This window comes from Triticum dicoccoides, chromosome 1B (genome assembly GCF_002162155.2).
Source record: "Triticum dicoccoides isolate Atlit2015 ecotype Zavitan chromosome 1B, WEW_v2.0, whole genome shotgun sequence".
Lineage (NCBI taxonomy): Eukaryota > Viridiplantae > Streptophyta > Magnoliopsida > Poales > Poaceae > Triticum > Triticum dicoccoides.
In genome coordinates, this window is record NC_041381.1 from 377,686,291 (window position 1) to 377,698,895 (window position 12,605).

A 12,605-nucleotide genomic window follows, 5' to 3' on the forward strand; every position below is an offset into this window, starting at 1 on the left:
TGCAGCCTACTAGAGCAATGAGAAGCCACTCTACCAAAAATCAGCTCAAGGAAAAATCACCAGAGGCCAAATTCATTCTGTCGAAAACCTTGCATGCACTGTTGTTGTTCAAAATTCAGAAAGATTTAGAGTTCAGTGTCGATCTTTGACAGAGGTTCGGTCACATGCCCACAGTGCCCTTGGCATGTTCCTCGCCGCCTCTTCCTCCTGTCTGGAGCATCCCGCACGCGCGCTTGTTGTCTTCCCGGCGTCGGTGGTGCCCCTGGCCGCCCGCGCCGGCTGTCTTGCGGCGGCCGAGACCCCGTTACAGCCGACAGGGGACAAGAACGGCGGCTCAACGCCGTTCCGTGCCGCCCATCGCTCCTCTGCTCTCCGCGTGGCCTCATGCGTGCCAGCGCACGCCCGTGGCACCGCCACCGTGGCCGGCAAGCACGGGACGCGCTCCCTGCCGCCGACGGGCCCGCGCCACCCCGTTCTGTCGAACTCACCCCCAAAGCACCAAACTCCAACTCGATTAGCACCAAAACGGAACAGTGGACCTCCACGATGACGCCCAACGTCCTAATTACCCCGACCAAGCCCTGCGCCGCCATAATCGTCACCGGAGACCCCCGTTCACGGCCACCGCCTCGGACCGCCTATATAAAGGGCCCCCGAGCTCACCCTCGTGCACGCATCATCACCACTCCTCACCAACGCCCCGCCAGGCCACTAGGAGGACCTCGAGGAGGTCTCCTCCCCCAACTCTGGCCGCCCCGATCCGCCTCGGCCTCCACCACGATTCGCTCCGGTGAGGCCATCTCCGGCGCTCTAACCCCGTCAATTACTCCCTCTAGCAACCAGGAGCCTAACCCCCTCCTCAATTTGATCTCCGCAGCCCTCTCCGACGAGTCCCTCGACCACCCGAGCCGCCGTCGCCGGAGCAAAGCTCGCCGTCGACGTGGTACTCGCCGGCGACCACCACCACCACCAACCGACGCGGAAGGGTGCCCTGAACTCAGAGGTACCCTCCGATCCCCCTGCCTCGCCGTGGATCGCCGCCGGCGACCACCGCGGCTCTCGGGCGCCGACGAGCTTCGTCCCCCCCTTTTTGAAAGTTTAAACCTGATGAGTGGGACCCCATCGTCAGCCTCTCTGCCCTCTCTATTGAATCGTTTTCTGGAAGCGCCTTCGGGCAAAATGCGCTTTCCCCTCTGGGCTGGCGTATTCAACACTGGAACATTTTCTGTTTTTATAAGCTAGCCCCTGGGAACTTTCTGTTTCATTACAGATGAGTCCCTGGAGAAAAACCTTTATAACTTTTAAATAGAAAGGTATTTTTGATTGATTCTTTTTCTGTTCTCTTTAAAATTTTGTCTAGTTTTTTATCAGATTTATTTGAAAAATATTTGGAATACTTTTTGTGCACCCCTTGGTATTTACGATAGCGCACATATTTTCTTTATACCGTAGATACCGAAGGAGGTGACGGAGCCGCGAACTTCACCGAGCTAGGCTCCGACTACTCTGAACCAGGCAAGCATGTTTGAACTTTTGATGTGATGAGTGTCTTGGCATGTTTTGCATTTAGTTAGTTTCATGGCATGTTGATGAGCATATCGATGAACGTTATTTTATGAAATGTTGAGGTAAGTGAGTTCGATGATCCATAAGTGGATGGATGTGAGTATGAATGGCCATGTGTTGGCATGAGGATGGGTAAGATGGCAGTGTCGTAGCATGCCAGTCTTATGCCAGACTATGTGACTTCAGTGTCAAACCGTATCGGTCCAGTTCCTCTCATTTCCTTCCCTGTACTACCACATGTTTTCGCAAGGAATATGGTTTAGTAAGTTGCAAACCGCTTTTCTGGTACACACCAAAAGGAGAGGCCGTGATGATGGTTCCATGGCCCCAGATTAAAGCCAGTCATCCGGTCAGGGGGCATGGGTGTTTCCGGTTGGGACCGAGAGGGGGGCACCCCTTAGAGTGCGCGTATATAAATTTGATCCCATTCTATTCGAGATTGTGATCTCCCCGTGTCAAAAGTTTTTCTTGGACGATGTCTAGGGTGATTCCTAGCATCGAGAGGTAGGATGGGTGTGTATTGGTTAGCTGTGTTTTCTTCCGAAATACCGTAAACGGAACTAGTCCTTCGTGACTACGGAAATCCGTTGGCTGTGGGAAAAAATTTGTACAAACTCTGCAGAGTCATATATTCCTCCAAATCATCTATTCCATGTCCTAGATCGATATTATCTTATCCTGATCAAATGTCAGTTTTGATGACAGAGACTCCGGTGAATCGCATGAGTGCTAAGTCCGGTTAAATGATTATTCCTGTGGATGGACTAACCCATTTATTCCCATGAATTAAATGTTTATTATGAGTATTATTTACTTGTGAATAAAAGCCCTTTCTGCGATGTCGCGCAGACGTCCGACTGTGGCATTGTTGTATTTTACTTTCTTTTCAAGCCCTTTTATGTGGTGTCGCTAAGACGCCCGACTGTGGCATTTCTTTTAAAGCCCTTTATGTGGTGTCGCTAAGACACCCGACTGTGGCATTTATTTTAAAGCCCTTTCTGTGATGTCGCCCCGACGTCCGACTGTGGCATTTCTTTTAAAGCTCTTTCTGTGATGTCGCCCCGACGTCCGACTGTGGCATCTCTTTTAAAGCCCTTTATGTGGTGTCGCTAAGACGCCCGACTGTGGCATTTCTTTTAAAGCCCTTTCTGTGATGTCGCCCCGACGTCCGACTGTGGCATTTCTTTTAAAGCTCTTTCTGTGATGTCGCCCCGACGTCCGATTGTGGCATTTCTTTTAAAGCCCTTTATGTGGTGTCGCTAAGACGCCCGACTATGGCATCATTTCCTTTTATTTATTTATTCACCTTTTGAGGCGTCGCTTCAGACACCCGATCGGTATTCATTTATGTTTTGTTGGGATTTCAGGCGCACTACCGCCGTTTCCCTTTTACTTACCTTGTTATGCTAATTTTTGAATGTACATTGGTGAATTATTCATGACGCATCCATGCATGCATTTGTTATATCTTACGTCCGAACTGTCTTGCGAGTACTTTCAAAGTACTCACTGGCTTGTTGATTTGGCCAGATGCTGACGAAGGCGATCTCATGGATGAAGAGTTTGATAGCGAGTCCGACACCTAGAGGAGTCCCAGTCAGTCTCGTGCGACCCTGGATTTGGTCACTGTTTTATATCCGCTTCCGCTACCAAATAAATTCATCGAGCCTCACCTCGACGCTCGATGAGATGACAGACTTAGAGTCTTGTATTTCTCTCCCCGCTGTGTTTCTCCACCGCCGCCCTATCCTCGAGTCAGTAGTATGCCTCCACACCACTGTGTCATGTCCGCCATTATGTATAATTATTGGCATGCTTGTAATAATTTGGTTGAGCAACCGTAGTTCGACCCTGTAATATATTTTATGCTACTGGCTTATTGTATCAAGAATTTGTCTACCAGTGAGGAGGATTTCTCTCATACTTGACTCAAAAGATTGGTTTCTCAATAAATATTTTTATTGGAAAACCGGTCGTGACAAGCTTGGTACCAGAGCCAGGCTGACTGTAGGAAGCCACTAGGTGCGATCGCTAATTGGTTATTAGCATGATTGAGCCTTTTCATATTTTTCTTGATTGTAGTCATTTTCTGTCAGTCAGCATAAATTTATGATCTGACCATGCAGAATTTTTGCCTACTTTTGTAGATGGCCGACAACAGCTGCGAGTCTCAGACCTTCGCCAACGTGCCCGATGGGTTCGTCAAGCTTCTTTCCTTCATCGTTCAGGTCGCGATGGGGCCATCCGTGCGCCCAGTCTTCACACTCTGCCAGCACCGAGTCAACGACAGTCTGACTATGCACCAGGCTGCGGTGCAGTTCAAGGGAGGGCGTGGTGAGTTACGCCGCTTCGGGTTCGTGGGAAGAGCCATGCCTACGGAGAGGCATGCTATGCAGATGGCAGCCCGTGAGGCGATAGCTCGCCTCAGGGATGTCCTTCCCGCGATGAAGACTCATCGCTACCGCTATCTTCCATGCCATGTGCCTTACACCTGTCACTACGCATACTCCTACCCCAGAGGAGAACGAGATGAGGCTTTTGAGATGCTCATTGAGTATCTCCGGGCCCTGGAGGCAGCCTTCGACAACCTGGCGGACGACTTCGTGGCTGCCCGCATGGACTCAGTTCATGGCTGTGCTGCCAACAGGAGGGAGCTCCTACCCATCACACCGCCACTTACTTTGGTCTCGTCCTCAGCATCTTATACGCCTACTCGCCGCCTGCCTTCTACCGAAGAATTCAACCAAGTCATTGCACCCACTCCAGCGCGCACTGCACCACCCTTCGCGCCCACTCCTGTATGTATAGCTCCGCCCCTGGCAACCGCTCCGTCCACTCTGCGCAACACTACACGTATGGAGCCCATTAGCGAGGAGGAAGTCGAGTCCCCAACCTCGCTACGCCTCGCCCTCGGCAGGGCAAAGGGGGTCGTCAACATCTCTGCCTGAGTACGCTTAGCTGCCATGTAATGTACCGCTTTGTAAGATATGTACATAGGTTGTGAGAAGTAGCCTGTTTGCACATCATGTAGGATCTGGAGAAGTGCACTAGCGTAAATAACATGTCAGGATTATGTACGCATGTCCTGAGTGATGTATTGTATAATTACCGCCCGCGTGTAAGATATGTAATGAGCAGTCCTTCTCCGTGCGCAAGTCGATTTGTTTTTCTTAAGTAAGCTGGGTTATTTAGTTTTATTTGCCAGCTTTATGCTTTTTCCTTTTTTTTGGAATTGTTTTTGCGACTCTTTCCGCTTTTCTTATGAGTTTTGCAAAAAAATATTTCCCCAGAGTGAAAAATGTCTCGTCCTTGGAGTCGCTCCATGCCAACTCCACCAGAGGAAAATTATGATGCACAACCCAGCAACGAGTTCACTCAGGGACAGTCAAGCCAACAGGGCAGTGAATCGGCACTTTCACAAATGTGCCGCCTTTATGAGCAGAGTCAGCAACAACATCGGGAAATGATGAACCAAGTCATCAACATGGGAAGTCACCATGGACAGTATCAGCAGCATTCCAAGTTATCTGAGCTACAGAAGACACGTCCTCAAATATTTTCTCACACTGACAAACCTCTTGAAGCCGAGGACTGGCTTCAAGATATGGAGAGAAAATTAATTATTGCAAAATGTTCAGATCCCGAAAAGGTATTGTATGCTCCGCACTATCTCACAGGAGCAACCGCATCGTGGTGGGAGAATTTTCTGCACATGCATCCCAACAAAAATGACATAACCTGGGATGATTTCAAGGAAGGTTTCCGTGGTGCACACATTCCTAAGAGTATTATGAAAATCAAGAAGAGAGAGTTCGATGACCTCAAACAAAGGAACATGACAGTGTCAGATTACAACAGTCAATTTACTCTATTGTCCCGCTACGCCAATGAAGAGCGTATGACTGAAATCAAGAAGATGGAGAAATTCCTTGACAGTCTGGCGCCCGCGCTTAAATGCCAACTGGTCGTGCACACCTTTCCTTATTTTAAAACACTGGTGGACAAAGCCATTACTCTGGAAAATGAGAGACGCAGTCTGGAAGATATCCGCAAGCGAAAAAGGGACCAGACTAACCATGCTCGCAATCACCGAAGCAGGACAGATTTTCAAAAGGGTGGGACACACAAATCCTCATCCAATGTCTCACGCCCAATCAAGAATTTTCATGCAAGGGACAAGGAATTCACCTATCGCCCCGGCGTTACTTGTTACGCTTGTGGAGAAGAAGGGCACTATGCCAAACAGTGCCCCAAGCCAAGGAACTCAACCCCAAAGCCGAACAACGGCGGCAACAATTCCGCGCCCAAGCGAAACAATTTCAATCCCAACAATAACCACAGGAAGGGTCATCTGAATCATGTAACCAAAGAGGAGGCACAAAATGCTCCGGATATCGTACTCGGTACGTTTCCTGTCAACACAATACCTGCAATGGTTTTGTTTGATTCTGGAGCTTCTCACTCTTTCATTTCGAAAATTTTTGCTTTGCAAAATAATTTTTCGATGCTTCATTTGGAGAAATCCATGATCATCAAGTCCCCTGGGATTCAGCAAGTTACTCAGAATTACTGTCAGAATGTGGTCATTGAGTTCGAAGGATTGGAGTTTCACGCAAATCTTATTGTGTTGGAAAATAAAGGACTGGATGTCATCCTAGGGATGGATTGGCTAACCACCAACAAGGGGTTTATCGACTGTTTCAACGGGACCGTAATTCTCACACACCACCAAGGGAAAACCATAAGAGTATCAGCCAAGGAAGGAAAAATACCCCGGCAACCGAGATTAAATAAGGTGGACGTTTCTGAGCTAAACAAGGTTCCAGTAGTGTGTGAATTTCCAGATGTATTCCCTGAAGAGCTACCAGGCATGCCACCAGACCGAGAGATAGAATTCAGCATTGAGCTCGCACCAGGAACCACCCCCATATACAAGAAACCATACAGAATGGCACCATCCGAGTTGATCGAGTTGAAGAAACAAATAAAGGAATTACTGGACAAGGGACACATTCGAGCCAACTCCTCACCTTGGGGATCACCAATTTTATTTGCCAAAGAGAAGGATGGAACGCTGAGATTGTGTATTGACTATCGAGCACTTAACATGGTCACAGTCAAAAACAAATACCCGATGCCAAGGATAAACGATTTGTTTGATCAACTCGCTCAGGCCAAGGTATTCTCAAAAATTGACTTAAGGTCAGGATACCATCAATTGAAGGTACGAGCGGAAGATATCCCCAAAACAGCCTTCACCTCCAGATATGGACTGTACGAGTTCACAGTGATGCCATTTGGATTAACTAACGCCCCAGCATATTTTGTTCACCTCATGAACAAAGTATTTATGAAGTTTATGGACAAGTTCGTCGTGGTATTCATCGATGATATTCTGGTATACTCCAAGACACCAGAAGAGCACGCAGAACATCTCAGGATTGTGCTAAGAGAGCTCAGAAAACACCAATTGTATGCCAAGTTCAGCAAGTGCGAATTTTGGCTAAGACAAGTAGACTTTCTAGGCCACGTGCTGACCCAAGACGGTATCGCAGTGGACCCAGAGAAAGTCAAGGCCGTACTTGGCTGGAAGTCACCAGCCAGCGTAACGGACATACGGAGTTTCTTGGGAATGGCAGGATATTACCGCAGATTTATTGAAGGATTCTCCACCATAGCCAAGCCTATGGCATAGTTGCTCAAGAAAGATAAGAAGTTTGAATGGACACAAGCCTGCGAGAAAAGCTTCCAAGAGCTAAAGCGGAAGTTAACGACAGCACCGGTATTAATTGTACCCGACATACACAAGAATTTTGAAGTATATTGTGACGCGTCCAGAAAGGGTCTCGGATGCGTGTTGATGCAGGAAGGCAAGGTCGTCGCCTACGCTTCAAGGCAACTTCGCAAGCATGAGGAAAACTATCCCACTCATGACTTAGAAATGGCAGCAGTTATTCATGCACTCAAGGAATGGAGGCATTTCTTACTTGGGAATCGATGTGAAATATATACGGATCACAAAAGTCTCAAATATATTTTCATGCAGCCAGAACTAAATTTACGGCAACGACACTGGTTGGAATTGGTAAAAGATTATGATGTTGGTATCCATTACCATCCAGGAAAAGCAAATGTAGTGGCCGATGCTCTTAGTCGGAACCCCAGCTCCGACGAAAACAATCTGCACAGCTTGAGGCCCGAATTCCAACAAGAATTTGCCAAGCTCAACTTGATAATGGTAGCAGAAGGCACCATATCAAACTTGGAAATACAACCCGACCTTGTGGAGAAAATCAAAGAAGCTCAGCCCGGTCACACCAGCATCGAAGGCATCAAAAGAAAGTTGAGTATGGGCAAGGCCTCGGAATTCATCATAGACAATGAAGGAATATTATGGTACGGAGAAAGGCTCTGCGTGCCAAACATAGAAGACCTTAAACAGCAAATTTTAACTGAAGCACACACCACTCCATATTCAATCCACCCTGGAGGAACCAAAATGTATAAGGATATTCAGGAAAGATTTTGGTGGCACGGTATGAAGAGGGACATAGCCACCTTCATTGCATGTTGCGACTCATGTCAACGCATAAAAGCTGAGCATCATAGACCAGCCGGACTACTGCAACCAAACAAAATACCTGAGTGGAAATGGGATGAAATAGGGATGGATTTCATTGTCGGACTACCTCGGTCACGACACGGGAATGATGCCATATGGGTCATCACTGACAGGTTAACCAAAGTGGCACACTTTATTCCAATAAAGACGACCCACACCACTCAGAGGCTTGCCAGGATTTATCTTTCCCGCATAGTTTGTCTGCATGGTGTCCCGAAGACTATAATATCTGACAGAGGTACTCAGTTCATCTCAAGATTTTGGGAGCATTTACAACAGGCTCTGGGAACCCAACTAGCCTTCAGTACCGCATACCACCCACAAACTGATGGACAAACAGAACGCGTAAACCAGGTTTTAGAAGACATGCTGAGAGCATGTGTCCTCACATATGGAACCAGTTGGGAAGAAAGCCTGCCATACGCCGAGTTCGCGTATAACAATAGCTACCAGGCCAGCCTACAAATGGCACCATTTGAGGCTTTATACGGACGAAGATGTCGTACCCCGTTAAATTAGTCAGAGACCGGAGACAGCCGCATCTTCGGACCAGACATGCTCAGAGAAGCCGAGGAAAAGGTCAAGCTAATCAAAGACCGACTTAAGACCGCTCAAAGTCGACAGAAGAGTTATTACGATCAGAAACATCGTAGGGTCAGCTTCGAACCCGGTGAGTTCGTATACCTAAGAGTATCCCCTATGAGAGGACTGCAACGGTTTAAGATTAAAGGAAAGTTAGCACCAAGATTCATTGGACCATTCTGCATAGTGGCACGAAGAGGCACTGTAGCCTACCAGCTAGACTTACCCGAGGAATTATCCGATGTCCACGACGTGTTCCATGTCTCGCAATTGAGGAAGTGCGTAAGCAACCCAGAGAAACAAGTATCCCATGAAAACATTGACATGCAGCCAGACCTCACTTATCGGGAACGTCCCGTAAGAATATTAGAGGAGTCTGAAAGGAGGACCCGACAGAAGACCATCAAGTTTTTCATAGTCCAATGGAGCAATCACACCGACAGTGAAGCAACTTGGGAAAGAGAGGATTTTCTTCGGACAGAGCATCCACACTTATTTAAGGATCAGCTGAAATCTCGGGGACGAGATTTTTCCTAAGGGGGTAGGTGTTGTGACACTCCAAAATTTTAATTTGGTTTTTATCAAAAACTTTGTGGTTTTTGAAAAGAGGCCATTTAAAAAAAAATTGTTCCAGAAAACCTTCCTCTTAAAAACTTCCTTTTCTTTGGCAAGGTTTTTATTTTTTTATTCAAGCTATGGTGTTTGATCTTTTGAAACTTCTTCTCTGTTGGTTCCCTCTCAAATTTATTTTGGGAGTTTAATTTGTTTTTCTTTTAAAAAGAAACTGTATGAAAATTTGGGGATTTTCATATCTTGGAAACCACCCATGACTTGGCATTTTTGCCCATGTGGTAAAACCCCTTCAAAACCTCCCCTACTCTTGGTAATCAGCCTAAGTTCTCTGTCCCAACTAATCCAAACAAGTTTTGGATTTTATTCTAATTATTTTTCCTCTCAAATCAATTCTGTAAATTATTTTGAGCCTTAGTGATTTTCAAAGCAAGTACCACTTTGCCTTTGAGTTTTTATCCCAAACCAACTCTCCTGGATAGTCCTTTGTACCCACAACCCAGAACCATCTTGATCCACTCCTCCTCTTTTCAAATTTTTCAAAATTCAGTCTCTGCAAGTTTGGACCAGATTTGCCAAATTTGATGAAATTCATATCTACACTCCTCCAAAAATTCCACCAAAAATCATGCAGCCTACTTGGAGCAATGAGAAGCCACTCCACCAAAAATCAGCTCAAGGAAAAAACACCAGAGGCCAAATTCATTCTGTCGAACACCTTGCATGCACTCTTGCTGTTCAAAATTCAGAAAGATTCAGAGTTCAGTGTCGATCTTCGACAGAGGTTCAGTCACATGCCCACAGTGCCCTTGGCACGTTCCTCGCCGCCTCTTCCTCCTGTCTGGAGCATCCCGCATGCGCGCTTGGCGTCTTCCCGGCGTCGGTGGCACCCCTGGCCACCCACGCCGGCGTGTCTTGCGGCGGCCGAGACCCCGTTACAGCCGACAGGGGACAAGAACGGCGGCTCAACGCCGTTCCACGCCACCCATCGCTCCTCTGCTCTCCGAGTGGCCTCATGCGTGCCAGCGCACGCCCGTGGCACCGCCACCGTGGCCGGCAAGCACGGGACGCGCTCCCTGCCGCCGACGGGCCCGCGCCGCCCCGTTGTGTCGAACTCACCCCCAAAGCACCAAACTCCAGCTCGATTAGCACCAAAACGGAACCGTGGACCTTCACGATGACGCCCAACGTCCTAATTACCCCGACCAAGCCTTGCGCCGCCGTAATCGTCACCGGAGACCCCCGTTCACGGCCACCGCCTCAGACCACCTATATAAAGGGCCCCCGAGCTCACCCTCGTGCACGCATCATCACCACTCCTCACCAACGCCCCGCCAGGCCACTAGGAGGACCTCGAGGAGGTATCCTCCCCCAACTCCGGCCGCCCCGATCCGCCTCGGCCTCCACCACGATTCGCTCTGGTGAGGCCATCTCCGGCACTCTAACCCCGTCAATTACTCCCTCTAGCTACCAGGAGCCTAACCCCCTCCTCAATTTGATCTCTGCAGCCCTCTCCGACGAGTCCCTCGACCACCCGAGCCGCCGTCCACCGGAGCAAAGCTCGCCATCGACGTGGTACTCGCCGGCGACCACCACCACCACCAACCGACGCGGAAGGGTGCCCTGAACTCGGAGGTACCCTCCGATCCCCCTGCCTCGCCGTGGATCGCCGCCGGCGACCACCGCGGCTCTCGGGCGCCGACGAGCTTCGTCCCCCCCCCTTTGAAAGTTTAAACCTGACGAGTGGGACCCCACCGTTAGCCTCTCTTCCCTCTCTATTGAATCGTTTTTTGGAAGCACCTTCAGGCAAAATGCGCTTTCCCCTCTGGGCTGGCGTATTCAACACTGGAACGTTTTCTGTTTTTATAAGCTAGCCCCTGGGAACTTTCTGTTTCATTACAGATGAGTCCCTGGACAAAAACCTTTATAACTTTTAAATAGAAAGGTATTTTTGATTGATTCTTTTTCTGTTATCTTTAAAATTTTGTCTAGTTGTTTATCAGATTTATTTGAAAAATATTTGGAATACTTTTTGTGCACCCCTTGGTATTTACGATAGTGCACATATTTTCTTTATACCGTAGATACCGAAGGAGGTGACGGAGCCGCGAACTTCACCGAGCTAGGCTCCGACTACTCTGAACCAGGCAAGCATGTTTTAACTTTTGATATGATGAGTGTCTTGGCATGTTTTGCATTTAGTTAGTTTCATGGCATGTTGATGAGCATATCGATGAACGTTATTTTATGAAATGTTGAGGTAAGTGAGTTCGATGATCCATAAGTGGATGGATGTGAGTATGAATGGCCATGTGTTGGCATGAGGATGGGTAAGATGGCAGTGTCGTAGCATGCCAGTCTTATGCCAGACTATGTGACTTCAGTGTCAAACCGTATCGGTCCAGTTCCTCTCATTTCCTTCCCTGTACTACCACATGTTTTCCGCAAGGAATATGGTTTAGTAAGTTGCAAACCGCTTTTCTGGTACACACCAAAAGGAGAGGCCGTGATGATGGTTCCATGGCCCTGGATTAAAGCCAGTCATCCGGTCAGGGGGCATGGGTGTTTCCGGTTGGGACCGAGAGGGGGGCACCCCTTAGAGCGCGCGTATATAAATTTGATCCCATGCTATTCGAGATTGTGATCTCCCCGTCTCAAAAGTTTTTCTTGGACGATGTCTAGGGTGATTCCTAGCATCGAGAGGTAGGATGGGTGTGTACTGGTTAGCTGTGTTTTCTTCCGAAATGCCGTAAACAGAACTAGTCCTTCGTGACTACGGAAATCCGTTGGCTGTGGGAAAATTTTTGTACAAACTCTGCAGAGTCATATATTCCTCCAAATCATCTATTCCATGTCCTAGATCGATATTATCTTATCCTGATCAAATGTCAGTTTTGATGACAGAGACTCCGGTGAATCGCATGAGTGCTAAGTCCGGTTAAATGATTATTCCTGTGTATGGACTAACCCATTTATTCTCATGAATTAAATGTTTATTATGAGTATTATTTACTTGTGAATAAAATCCCTTTCTGCGATGTCGCTCAGACGTCCGACTGTGGCATTGTTGTATTTTACTTTCTTTTCAAGCCCTTTTATGTGGTGTCGCTAAGACGCCCGACTGTGGCATTTCTTTTAAAGCCCTTTATGTGGTGTCGCTAAGACGCCCGACTGTGGCATTTCTTTTAAAGCCCTTTCTGTGATGTCGCCCCGACGTCCGACTGTGGCATTTCTTTTAAAGCTCTTTCTGTGATGTCGCCCCGAC